The following is a 14071-nucleotide window of genomic DNA, read 5'->3' on the forward strand; positions in this document are numbered from 1 at the left end:
CAACATATCCTTTGCATACTTGGTTTGTGAGATAAAGATTCCCTTATCTTGCTGTGATATCTACAAACCAAGGAAGTATGTCAATTCTCCAAGCATTGACATCTCAAATTTTGACTACATCTGATCAGCAAATTATTTGCAAAGGGTGTCCTTGTTGCCTCCAAAAATAATATCATCTACATACACAACCACGATGATCATGTGGTTTCCATCTTTATTGATGTATAAATTGCTATCAACACTCCCCTTTTTGAATCCTTTCTCTTTCAGGTACTGATCTAGCCTTGAATACGATGCTATAGGATCTTTCTTTAAACCATGTAGGGCTTTCTTCAATCGACACACAAAGGTTTCATCATCATGTAGCAAAAACCCTTCCGGTTGCTCAATGTACACTTCTTCTTCCAAATTTCCATTGAGAAAGGCAAATTTTACATCCATTTGATATACTTTATAACCCTTGTAGGTAGAAAAGGCTAGAAACATTCTAATTGCTTCTATTCTAGCTACTGGTGCAAATGTTTCTTCAAAATCAATGCCCTCTACTTTAGAGTAACCCTTGCACACAAGTCTAGCTTTATGCCTAACAATTTTACCTTCTTCATTTATCTTATTCCAGTAGACCCATTTGGTGCCAATGTTCTTGTCTTCCTGACTAGGGACTAATTCCCAAGTCTTGTTCTTCTCAATCTGCTGCAACTCTTCTTCCATGGCATCCATCAATTTTTGACTTTTGTTGGCCTCATTGAATGTTTTAGGTTCTTCTTTAGTCATGAGGTAGAAGTTGACTTGTTCATCATACTGGGTAAGTCTTCTCCTAGTCTGCACACCATCACTCTTATTACCTAAAATTTTCTCTTCTGGGTGGTTCATCTGCACATACCAGTTAGGAGCCTTTTTGAATGCTTCTTCTAGTTCATTGTCTAACTGAGCTTCCTCACCTTCATCACTGGAATCATCATACCAGTTTACTTGTGATTGACTTCCTTTGTGCATATCCTCATCAACTCTTACATACACACTCTCAATGACTCTTCTTAGCATTTTGTTGTAGAATTTATAGGCCTTGCTATTAGATGAGTAACCAAGGAAGATTCCTTCATCATTCTTGGAATCAAAACTACCTAGACCATCCATATCTCTCTTGATAAAACACTTGCTTCCAAATACTTTGAAGTGTTTGACTGATGGTTTACGGTCATACCAAAACTCATAAGGTGTCATTCTGCTATTTGTTCTTAGTTGAACTTGGTTCAAGGTATATGCAACAGTATGAACCGCTTCCTTCCAATATATGTCTGGCAAACTGGCCTCATTTAACATGGTTCTGGCCATCTCCTTGACTATCCCATTGTTCCTTTATACCACACCATTTTGTTGTGGCATCCTATGGGTTGAGTATTGCCTTCTAATTCCATGTATTTCATAGTAATCTTCAAACTCATTTGATGTGAACTCTCCACCCCAGTCTGATCTTAGACATTTCAGCTTGCACCCACTTTCCTTCTCCACCATCTTCCTAAAGATCTTGAATCTGTCAAATGCTTGTGATTTATCTTGTAGGAAAGTGACCCATGTCATTCTTGAATATTCATCAATGAAGAGAATAAAATATCTTTCACCGACAAGAGCTCTTGTCCCAGTTGGACCACACAGATCTGTATGTACAATTTCAAGTGGTCGTAAGGTGTTGTGATATTTTGTTTTGAAGCTCAACTTAGTCTGCTTCCCTTTCACACATTCATCACAAAATGTTCTTACTGGTTTGATGATGGGTGGAATATTTCTTACACACCCCTTTTTTCTTACTGCATCTAAGTTATCAAAATTTATGTGGCCAAATCTTCTGTGCCACAACCAACTTTCATCCACTTGTCCCAACATACATTGGGATTCAAAACATTCTTTCAGATTATATACATTACCATTTGTCCTCTTTCCTTCGGCTACAGTCTGACCGGTACTCTTTTTCATTATTTGGTAGTTGGTAGTGTAGACGTATAAAAATGACCATATTCCTAAATGAATATTTTATGTTCATTTCTCTATTTGATTAAATCCAATTTAATTAAATTACCCACATTCCTCTATTTAATTAAGTAAATTACTCAATTTATTTAAATTAAATTCACTATACCCATTTAATGAATAAATCATTTTATTCAATTAAATCCCCCCTATCCACTTTTAATTAAATTCAAATTTAATTAAATAGTTATCCTAAATTGAATAAATCTAATTTATTTAATTTCCCCAAATTGCAACCAAATTGAATGAAATTCTTTATTTCAATTAAATCCTATTATCCCTCCATCCACTTACAAAATCCTACATCTCCCACTTGCGTTCCTAAACCCCTTTCTAATCCCTTCTAGACTCTTCTAATCGCTTCTAATTAGCCTAACCCATCTTCTAAACTTTGTCACATCCCTAAACAAGGGGAGGTCACTTCTCAAACCCTCAAAGACTTTGATAACCATTAAAGGCTTTCAACCTTCAACCACTTAATTCCTCAAAGTCTTTGATAACCATTAAAGGCTTCCAACTTTCAACCACTTAATCCCCCAAAGTCTCCAATAACCATTAATGGTTAACTCAAACCCTCCTACATGGTTAAAACATTTGTTTTGACTCAACCTTCATCCAACCCAAGGGTCTCATCAGGCCTTTAATGCTTTGACCATGATTATCTCTTAATCATTTGCACAAAGGTTTATCCTTGGATTAACTCTTAATCCATTGGGTAATCCTAATTTAAGCTTGACCCTTACCTTCTAGATAACCCTAAGGTCTTCTCAGGCATTTAATGTCTCCAACCCCTTCTCTCAACCCAGTCTTATGTTGACACTTGTCACCATTTCATTGGTGCCAATTACAAACATGGATCCCCAACTTTCAAACTCATCCCTTGATTAACTCTTTCAATCCTGACCATCCATTGCCCTATTTTTGCTATAAATAGAGCTCTCATTCCTCCATTTTTAACAATCATCCTTCAAATTTGTAGCATCACACTTATGATCAAATACATTCAAGCTTTCATATCTCATTTTATGCTCATCATTTTAGCCTCTTTGAAATCAGAAACTAGTCTAAATATGCATGTTTAAAATACTCTCTTTATCATTTAGCTCAATCATAGACTAAATATATCATGTTAGGATAGTACTCATACTAACCTTGTCATCTTATAATCTAGTTTATTGCATTTCTAGAACCATGCATAGTTCAGAATCCATTTCATACTAAAATCTATCAAAGCATCCCTCATTCTTGCATTTGCCATCCCTGAACTAAGAAATGTATAGCTTCTGATCCATATACCAATGAGTATGGTGTTGCTCCTGTAGGTGTGCGGATGCTGGTTCTGTATGCCCAAAGTGCTGGATTGAGTTATACGTGCCAATCTTTGCCTACATCATTTACTGTTTTCTTGAGGATTTTCAGTATTGTCTTGTTAGACGCTTCTGCTTGACCATTGCCCTGTGGGTAATATGGTGTAGAAAACCGATGTTGGATTTTGAATTTTTCACATAGTTCCTATACATCTTGGTTTTTGAAAGGTCGTCCATTATCTGTGATGATTGAACTTGGAATACCATATCTGTAGATCAGATAATTGAGGATAAAAGAGGCAATTTGTTTCCCAGTTACTGTGGTCATGGGAACTGCTTCTATCCATTTGGTAAAATATTCCGTGGTTGTTATAATGAACTTGTGTCCATTTGAAGATGAAGGATGAATTTTGCCTACCAAGTCTAGTCCCCATTGACAAAAGGGTCAGGATGTTGTAAATGGCTGTAGTTCCTGTGCTGGTGCATGTATCAAATTGCCATGGATCTGGCATTTAGGACATTTCTTGGCGAAATGATATGAGTCTTTCTCCATTGTAGGCCAGTAGTATCCCATCCGTAGAAGCTTTTTAGCAAGAGTAGTACCACTTGAACGTGTGCCACAAATACCTTCATGAAGCTCATGTAAAGCAAAATTGGAATCATTACGATCAAGGAAACGAAGAAGAGTACCATCTAGACCTCGATGATACAAAGTATCAGCGGTAAGGGTGTAACGGGCAGCTTGTCGGATAAAGTTATGTTTTTGGTTACGGGATTGGTCAATAGGTAAGATATTATGCTTGAGGTAGTCGTATATCGGTCCATATAACGAAGAATCTGAACCAGTCAAGGCATAAATAACCTGGGATTTGGAGTGGTCATAGGCGGGGGAGAACAGTTGCTCTACCAGGAACTCGTAACGACTCTGTTGCTCTGGAATTTGTAGTAGTGAAGCGATTGTAGCCATTGCATCGGCTGCTTTGTTGTTCAACCTTGGTATTTGCTCGAAGGTGATGTGTAAAAAATACTGTTTGGAGTCATCCACCATTCGTTTGTAGGGTAGTAGCTTGTCATCCTTTGTCTGATAATTGTTGTTGATTTGATGGATGACCAGTTGTGAGTCTCCATAGACTTTTAACTCTATGATTTTCCATTCAACGACCATTTTGATGCCTATAACCAATGCCTCATATTCAACCACATTATTTGTGCATGGAAACATAAGCCTGTATGATCTTGGTATAGTGTGTCCCTCAGGAGTGATGAATAGAATGCTAGCACCTGAACCGTGTTGTGTATAGGATCCATCAAAGTATAGGGTCCATTGTTTGGTAGAAAGAGCAAGAACGTCCTTGTCCAAAAATTCGATCTCCATGGTGTGTTTACCTGGGAGTGGTGCTTCAGCCAACTGATCTGCAATTACTTGTCCCTTGATGGCTCATCTTTCTATGTATTGGATGTCAAATTCACTGAGAATCATGACCCATTTAGCCAATCGACCTGTAAGAGCTGCCTTACTGAGTAGATATTTGAGAGGATCAATTTTTGCTACTAGCTTAATGGTATGTGCTAGCATATAATGTCAGAACTTCTGAGATGCGAAGACCACTGTCAGGCAAGCCTTTTCTATGAATGTATAGTTGAGTTCATAGCCATTCAATGTCCTACTGATATAATATATGGCGCGTTCCTTCCCTTGTTGATCTTCTTGTGCCAATAGTGCCCCCAGTGATATATCTATTGTTGAGATATATAAGATAAGAGGCTTTCCTGCGACTGGTGGTACTAGAACTGGTGGATTCATCAGGTATTGTTTGATTTGGTAAAAAGATTCTGCACACTTGGCCTCCCATTTGAATGGTACATTTTTGTGTAGTAAATGGTTAAATGGGAGACTTTTATCTGCTAGCTGAGCGATGAATCGCCTGATTGATTGAAGTCATCCCTGTAGAGATCTGAGTTGACTGATATTCTTTGGTGGTGGCATGTCCATAATGGCTTGTACCTTTGCTGGATCTACTTCAATACCTTTAGCTGAGACAATGTAGCCTAGTAACTTCCCTGATGTAACCCCAAAGACACACTTCTTAGGGTTGAGCCCAACTTGGAATTTCTCCAATCAATCAGAAATCTTTGTTAGGATGCCAAGATGTTCAGCTCTGGAGAAGGATTTAGCTAGTAAATCATCTACATAGTCTTCCATAAATGTGTGCATCATGTCATGGAATATTGTGGTCATTGCTCTTTGATAAGTGGCCCCTGCCTTCTTCAAGCCAAAAGGCATAACATTCCAACAGTATGTTCCCCAAGAACAGATGAACGCGGTTTTATCTTGATCTTCTGGGGCTATTTTGATTTGATTATAGTCTGAGAAACCATCCATTAGTGAGAGCATTGCATGGCCTGCTGTGAGATCTACAATTATGTCGATACTGGGTAGAGGAAAGTCGTCCTTTGGACAAGCTTTGTTGACGTCTCTGAAGTCAGTGTAGATTCTGATACTACCGTCTGGTTTTGATACTGGAATGATGTTGGAAATCCATTCTGCATAGTCAATGGGTCGGATGAATCCGACATCTAATAGTTTTTTTAGTTCAGTTTTGACCATGAGTGCCACCTGTGGATTCATCTTTCGTAGCTTTTTCTTGACTGGCTTAACTCCTATAGAAATGGACAAGTGATGCATGATTAAGTGTGGATCTACTCCGGGCATATCAGCATATGACCAAGCAAAGCTAATTTGCTATCCTTTAAAGAAGATGATGAATGCCGATCTTTCTTACTCTGTCAGAGATTCTGCAAGGTGTATGTTTTTGGCTGCTTCTGTGGTACCAATGTTGATTGATTGAGTGGGCTCAATCAAAATGGGTGATCGCTCATGAAAGTGTTCAGGAAGAGTGTCAAGTCTCCCATCGTTAGGTGCCTTAAAAAGGTTTTCACCCTTAGATGCGTCCTTTATTTTTACTTTTTTGTGATCTAGAGCTGCCATTGACTGGTTTTCAGCATCAAATCCTTTATTTAGTTCATAAGATTGGGTTGAGAGAAGGGGCTGGAGACATTAAATTCCTGAGAAGACCTTAAGGTTATCTAGAAGGTAAGGGTCAAGCTTAAATTAGGATTACCCAATGGATTAAGAGTTAATCCAAGGATAAACCTTTGTATGCGGGAAAAGTGGGCTGATAAAACTTAATATGTTTTAACCATGTAGGAGGGTTTGAGTTAACCATTAATGGTTATTGGAGACTTTTGGGGATTAAGTGGTTGAAAGTTGGAAGCCTTTAATGGTTATCAAAGACTTTGAGGAATTAAGTGGTTGAAGGTTGAAAGCCTTTAATAGTTATCAAAGACTTTGAGGGTTTGAGAAGTGACCTCCTCTTGCTTAGGAATGTGACAAAGTTTAGAGGATGGGTTAAACTATTTAGAAGCGATTAGAAGAGTCTAGAAGGGATTAGAAAGGGGTTTAGGAAGGCAAGTGGGAGATGTAGGATTTTGCAAGTGGATGGAGGGATAATAGGATTTAATTGAAATAAAGAATTTCATTCAATTTGGTTGCAATTTGGGGAAATTAAATAAATTAGATTTATTCAATTTAGGATAACTATTTAATTAAATTTGAATTTAATTAAAAGTGGATAGGGGAGATTTAATTGAATAAAATGATTTATTCATTGAATGTGTATAGTGAATTTAATTTAAATAAATTGAGTAATTTACTTAATTAAATAGAGGAATGTGGGTAATTTAATTAAATTGGATTTAATCAAATAGAGAAATGAACATAAAATATTCATTTAGGAATATGGTCATGTTTATACGTCTACATTTTGCCCATTTTTGAAGTGACGTGTGTGCACATGTTATTTCAAAGAAAATGATGCTTTATCATGATTTATGATCAAATGCAATTTTTGTGTCGCTCTTTTGATTTGCCAATTGTGCCCCAGATTTGATTTGATGTGTAATGCCCCAGATTTGATAGTTGATGGTGATGCCCCCTCGGGAGATGAATCAATATTTTGAAAATTTTTGATTTAATTTTGATGTGTTGCGTATGATGTGTATGATTTCGTGCATGTGTAATGTGGTGAAATTGATTCATCTCCCGATAAGTTACAAATGTTATGGTATAGGGGAGACCGTGACCATATTACAGGTCCATTTGGCTAACCCTAATTTCATTTTCCTCCTATAAAAGGGGAAAAGGGCTTGAATTAGATTCATTTGTGCTTTGTTGACTTTGGAGAAAGAGAATTTGGTCTGCAAAGAAAATGCCTATTCCATATCATAGACACCGTTTCGAGCACGTTCAGAGGTACCAGAGACCTATAGCGCGTGGACCACCAATAAGTCAACATTTTTGACCCTCTTTTGATTTTTTATTTGGTCATTTTTAGTCATTTTTTGATTTTCAAAATTCGGGTTTAATGGTTTAGCGCGTTTAGGGCATAGATTAGCGCATACGAAGTTTGAAGTAGCGCATCAAGTCAAATTTTAGGGGTCACGTCCGAAATAGATAGGATAGCGCATAAAACAAATAAGTTAGCACATATAGGTAGAATAGCGCATGGCAGCCGTCGGGTAGCGCGTCAGGTCAATAGGTTAGCGCATAGGGTAGACCTAGCGCATAGGGTAAATAGATTAGCGCGAAGGAAAAGCAGCCTAGTGCGTGGGGATTTTTTAGTGCATTGGGTATCTGTTTTAGCGCATCGGGAAAATTTTTGCGAGATGAGCCAATTTTAAAATTTGTTTTGGTCTGTCTGCCATGATTTTATGCTTTTGTCCAATATGAGTGTTGATATAACTTGTTTTGATTTGCGATTTTCCAAGTTATGTATAAATATCAATGTGTTGTGTTGATCAAAATATGATTTGTTTGCATGTTCTGTTTTAAGTTCAATGTGTGAAGCCTGAGTTGTGTTACAAGCTGATATGGGTTGGAAACTTGATTTGTGTTATAAGCTGATATGGGTGGGAAACTTGAGTTGTTTTACAAGTTTATGTGATTGTGGAGACTTGAGTTGTGTTACAAGTTTTGATATGTTTTTGAGAACTTGAGTTGTTTTACAAGTTGATATGAAATGATAGGATTTTGAACTTTGATATAGATGAGCAAATTGTTTCATGTTGTTGATGTAAGTTTGATTTTGATATCTTTGTTTTGATGTGGAAACTGATATTGAATTTGTTTGACTTGTTGACAGGAGCAATTGGGTGTGGTCTAGTCACGGGAGAGATTTCCCAGACCGTGGACATTGATACCATGGTTGTCATAGGCCGACCTTGACATTATTGACAGATGTGGATTGACTTCTCTCCTGGATATGCCTCAGTTCACTGTGAACCAGGGGCTATTGATAGCACTTGCAGAGAGGTGGCACAATGATACAAACACCTTCCATTTTGCCCCAGGAGAGATGACAGTCACACCAGAGGACTGTTACCGGATTCTGCGCATCCCTGTAGTAGGGGCACTACTACCTTATGAGCAATCGGAGGAGGGTGGCACAGAGGCACTACGCCGTATTTTTCAGGATGATACCGTCTGTGGTTATGAGATCCCATGGCAGGAGTTTTTGGACCTAGATTATGCACCCTTGCCATCCGTACTAGTAGGGTTCATTGGTGGATTCCTTTGACCTGATCGCAGGTCAAAGGGATTCTCGGTGGGATGGGGGCTAGTTTTGGAGGAGATGGTCACTTAGGGCCGGAGGTTTGCATGGGGGTCAGCTATGCTGGCCCATCTATACAGGGGTCTACATGAGGTAGTATACCTCGGTTACGGTAGTTTGTCAGCTGGCGTGACATTATTACAGGTATGGTGTTGGGAGCACATTCCAGCAGCGAGGCCACTAGCAGACAGGGACAGGCCCATAGGATGTGCATATGCCTATGGATACAGGGGTCTAGTTGTCCAACATAAGCTGGGCAAACTAGAGCACTGGAGGAGAGTACTGGATGACATAGATACGGTCACCTGGTGACCGTATACAGGATGTGAGGTGTGGGCCGAGGATGGGCTGGAGATGCCCTTTGTATTTATGACCAGGTACCTGATTGGGAGGACCCCGTTCGTGATTGAGCGGTTTGTGGTGACCCGAGTTTTGAGGCAATTTGGGTGCCAGCAAGGTATTCCTCAGGGAGCGTGCCTATATGCACGACGGCAGCAGGATGTAGCGGATTGGGGGCTGACCATTGATAGTGCAGTGGCGGTGGAGGAGTTTGTGGGGTTGGCTAGGCAGATATGGGATTATGCCCCTGAGATTCAGGATGCGGGCATGACGGATGAGTTTGCTTGATTGTTTGCTGTGCGAGCGGTGGCCAAGATATCTGATCCTTAGGAGATGAGGCCAGCCTTTGATTCAGATGAGGAGGAGGGAGACGGGGGAAACGACAGAGATGATGGGGAGGATGGAGGAGGAGGACGAGGGAGAGGAGCCAGAGGTAGGCGGGGAGATAGAGGGAGGAGAGGGGATAGAGGTGTGGATAGAGCGGTGAGATAGGGGAGGATAGATAGGGGAGAGGTGGATTGGCGATCAGAGCCAGTGGAGAGGGGAGAGTGGGGGAGGTGCTAGCTGCAGTGGGTGGTACAGAGGAGGCTATGCGACTAGCTCAGAGGAGGAGGATAGATGTGCTCCCACCTCCAGCACTGAGGACAGGCCGAGTGGGAGGGGTTCCTCCAGCACAGGTACCACTACGGGTTCGGGTCCCAGGTCATATGGAGGATGCTCAGATACGGACTCTACAGATTACGGTACAGCAGCTGCAGGCACAGATTTTGACCTATCAGCGGTAGATTTCTCAGTTGACCACTGAGCGAGATACCGAGATAGAGCAGAGGAGGTGGTGTCGAGCATGCAGAGAGCAGCGGCGGGTGGTCTGATGAGAGACACCCTGAGAGAGCTGGCGCTGAGAGCTCAGGAGGCGGAGTATTATCGGCGGCACTATGAGGCTGCAGTACCCAGGGATCACCGAGTACAGAGTTTTGCACAGTCGAGATCTAGTCGATCTTGAGCTACTGGGTCACGATTTGAGAGCCGAGGTGTTACGGGGCCACCGAGACAGGACCCTCCTGGAGATCCAGGGGCGGGTGCATCTAGAGCGAGACCATCTCCGTCAGGGGATAGTCATACTTGAGAGACATGGTCTCTTTTGTAGTTTTGGAGCATTGTATTCTTTTGTACTGGACACATTTTTGACACATTTTGTACATTTGGATCATTTTTGAGATATATATATATATATATATATATATATATATGGCACCATTTTTGATCATGTGATGTGTTTATATGGATGCATTTATTTGGGTTATTTCTTCATGATGATGCAATGTTTAAATGTATAATGTATGATGCAGGATGTATGCTTTTATATGCTGTGAGATGTATTGAGATGTAAAGAATGAGATGTATGATTTGATATGCTGCTAAATGTATCGCAATTACAAACATGTGAAATGATATGCATATAATTGTAAAATGATATGCAATTGTGTTTTTGGAGCATCCCTCATTCTGTATTTGCCATCCGATGTAGCCATTCGTTTGCTTTCTTTGTAGATATCATCATTGAGCATTGATTTGTTTAGGATATGTTGAAAATTTATACAAGCATAATGGTATAATTGAACCATAATGACTTGAGAAAAATTTACATGATTTTTGATTTTGCAAGATAGCACAAGTGTCAAGGTATAATTGAACCAGGATGACCTGAGTGCGTATTGCATAAACAGACAAGATTTGATCATTTGTATGTGTGAAGTGGAATCAAGCCTTCAGTGATATTCGATGTATCATGTCTCGAGGCAAGGATTCACATAGTACAAGTGATCACCTCCCAGACAGAAGATTAAGAAAATATTGGAAGTTCCCCTTGACCTCGAGCTATGAAGCATTTAGTGAGACAAGGAAGAGAATCCAAAAATTCAAAAAGTTCAAAATGCAAAACTAGTCAAGACTTTATGCAAGAATGAAACATTTAGTACTTCAGAAAATCATCCATCCTTGGTATTTTTGTGAATTGTTTTGTATTGGTTTTTGCGATGAAGTGTAGTTTTGGTTATTGGATGTCATGCTTCTGAGTTTTTGCAATAGTTGTGATGTCTTGAATGTTTGCAAGTTTTTGAACAAGTTAATGCCCCTAGTTGAGTGTGCCTCTTGATATGATCATGTACAGTGATTTCCAAGCCATGGTGGGATGTGGTAAGAGGATATGTATAGACAAATCAGGATAGTGACTACGCTAAGTATGTCCTGAATGGATATGTGCTAAGTGTCGGGCGATGGCCGATAGTGTTTGTATGGATAAAATGGCATGGAGATAGATAAAGGAGCCGTTCTTTCACAAGAGCGCCTGTTTACCAGGTTTTCACCATTTGTTTTTATTTGTACTTTATGTTTTTTGCTTTTTCTGGACTTTTTTGATTTTTTGATTTTTTTTTGCATATTTGGCTTTTTCCGTGCACTAGGCCACTTAAGTGTAGTACCTCTTTAGATGGATGCTGTTAGTTGGTTCGTTGAGCACATCTCCTTCAGAATTTGTTAGCTGATAGGCACTTGATCCATAGACTGATATGATAACATAGGGACCCAACCAGTTAGGTTCAAATTTCTCTTTCTTTTCTCGATCTTGCTGATTTCTTGGATTTTCTTTGAGGACTAGGTCACCAACCTTGAAGTTGCGAGGAATGACCTTGTGATTGTAGCTCCTGCACATGCATTGCTGATATGTTTTGCGATGAGTATAAGCATGTTGGCATCTTTCATCTAATAGTTCAAGTTCTTGCAGTCGGTTAACTCGATACTCTTCATCTGGGATTAGGCCTTTTAAAGAGACTCTGAGAGATGGGATTTCTACCTCCAGGGGTAAAATGGCCTCGGATCCATATACCAATGAGTATGGTGTTGCTCCTGTAGGTGTGCAGATGCTGGTTCTGTATGCCCAAAGTGTTGGATTGAGTTGTACGTGCCAATCTTTGCCTGCATCATTCACGGTTTTCTTGAGGATTTTCAAGATGGTTTTGTTAGATGCTTCCGCTTGACCATTGCCCTGTGGGTAATATGGTGTAGAAAACCGATGTTAGATTTTGAATTTTTCACATAGTTCCTATACATCTTGGTTTTTGAAAGGTCGTCCATTATCTGTGATGATTGAACTTGGAATACCATACCTGTAGATTAGATAATTGAGGATAAAAGAGGCAATTTGTTTCCCAGTTACTGTGGTCATGGCAACTGCTTCTATCCATTTGGTAAAATATTCCGTGGCTGTTATAATGAATTTGTGTCCATTTGAAGATGAAGGATGAATTTTGCCTACTAAGTATAGTCCCCACTGACAAAAGGGCCAGGATGTTGTAAATGGCTGTAGTTCCTGTGCTGGTGCATGTATCAAATTGCCATGGATCTGGCATTTAGGACATTTCTTGGCGAAATGATATGAGTCTTTCTCCATTGTAGGCCAGTAGTATCCCATCCATAGAAGCTTTTCAGCAAGAGTAGTACCACTTGAATGTGTGCCACAAATACCCTCATGAAGCTCATGTAAAGTAGAATCGAAATCATTACGATCAAGGCAACGAAGAAGAGTACCATTGAGACCTCAATGATACAAAGTGTCAGCGGTAAGGGTGTAACGGGAAGCTTGTCAGATAAAGTTATGTTTTTGGTTACGGGATTGGTCAATAGGTAAGATATTATGCTTGAGGTAGTCGTATATCGGTCCATATAACGAAGAATCTGAACCAATCAAGGCATAAATAACCTGGGATTCGAAGTGGTCATAGGCGGAGGAGAACACTTGCTCTACCAGGAACTCGTAACGACTCTGTTGCTCTGGAATTTGTAGTAGTGAAGCGATTGTAGCCATTGCATCGGCTGCTTTGTTGTTCAACCTTGGTATTTGCTCGAAGGTGATGTGTACAAAATACTGTTTGAAGTCATCCACCATTTGTTTGTAAGGTAGTAGCTTGTCATCCTTTGTTTGATAATTGTTGTTGATTTGATGGACAACCAGTTGTGAGTCTCCATAGACTTTTAACTCTGTGATTTTCCATTCAATGACCATTTTGATGCCTATAACCAATGCCTCATATTCAACCACATTATTTGTGCATGGAAACATAAGCCTGTATGATCTTGGTATAGTGTGTCCCTCAGGAGTGATGAATAGAATGCTAGCACCTGAACCGTGTTGTGTATAGGATCCGTCAAAGTATAGGGTCCATTGTTTGGTAGAAAGAGCAAGAACGTCCCTGTCCAAAAATTCGATCTCCATGGTGTGTTTGCCAGGGAGTGGTGCTTCAGCCAACTGATCTGCAATTACTTGTCCCTTGATGGCTCATCTTTCTATGTATTGGATGTCAAATTCACTGAGAATCATGACCCATTTAGCCAATCGACCTGTAAGAGCTGCCTTACTGAGTAGATATTTGAGAGGATCAATTTTTGCTACTAGCTTAATGTTATGTGCTAGCATATAATGTCAGAACTTCTGAGATGCGAAGACCACTGTCAGGCAAGCCTTTTCAATGAATGTATAGTTGAGTTCATAGCCATTCAATGTCCTACTGATATAATATATGGCGCGTTCCTTCCCTTGTTGATCTTCTTGTGCCAATAGTGCCCCCAGTGATATATCTGTTGTTGAGATATATAAGATAAGAGGCTTTCCTGCGACTGGTGGTACTAGAACTGGTGGATTCATCAGGTACTGTTTGATTTGGTAAAAAGATT

This window comes from Cryptomeria japonica, chromosome 6 (assembly GCF_030272615.1).
Source record: "Cryptomeria japonica chromosome 6, Sugi_1.0, whole genome shotgun sequence".
In the NCBI taxonomy this organism is placed as follows: Eukaryota; Viridiplantae; Streptophyta; class Pinopsida; order Cupressales; family Cupressaceae; genus Cryptomeria; species Cryptomeria japonica.